Here is a 219-nt window from a genome sequence, read left to right as displayed (position 1 = left end):
AATTATGTCAATTTTTAATTTACCATTTCAGTCATTGGTAGATGATATGAAATGGCTATTCTAGATGAACGAAATGTTCATATTCATCATTGTTTGTTTTTATTCTTTTTATTCATTTTCAATTCATCAAGATTGAATCATTTCATTTCAATTACTATGACTCGTTTTGGTATGAAATAACATTTGCCGCAAAGTGCATTTTCAATTCCTTCATATTCA

Source organism: Entamoeba nuttalli (assembly GCF_000257125.1).
Source record: "Entamoeba nuttalli P19 unplaced genomic scaffold asmbl_9523, whole genome shotgun sequence".
Taxonomy (NCBI): Eukaryota; Evosea; order Mastigamoebida; family Endamoebidae; genus Entamoeba; species Entamoeba nuttalli.
This window is presented reverse-complemented; position numbering follows the sequence as displayed.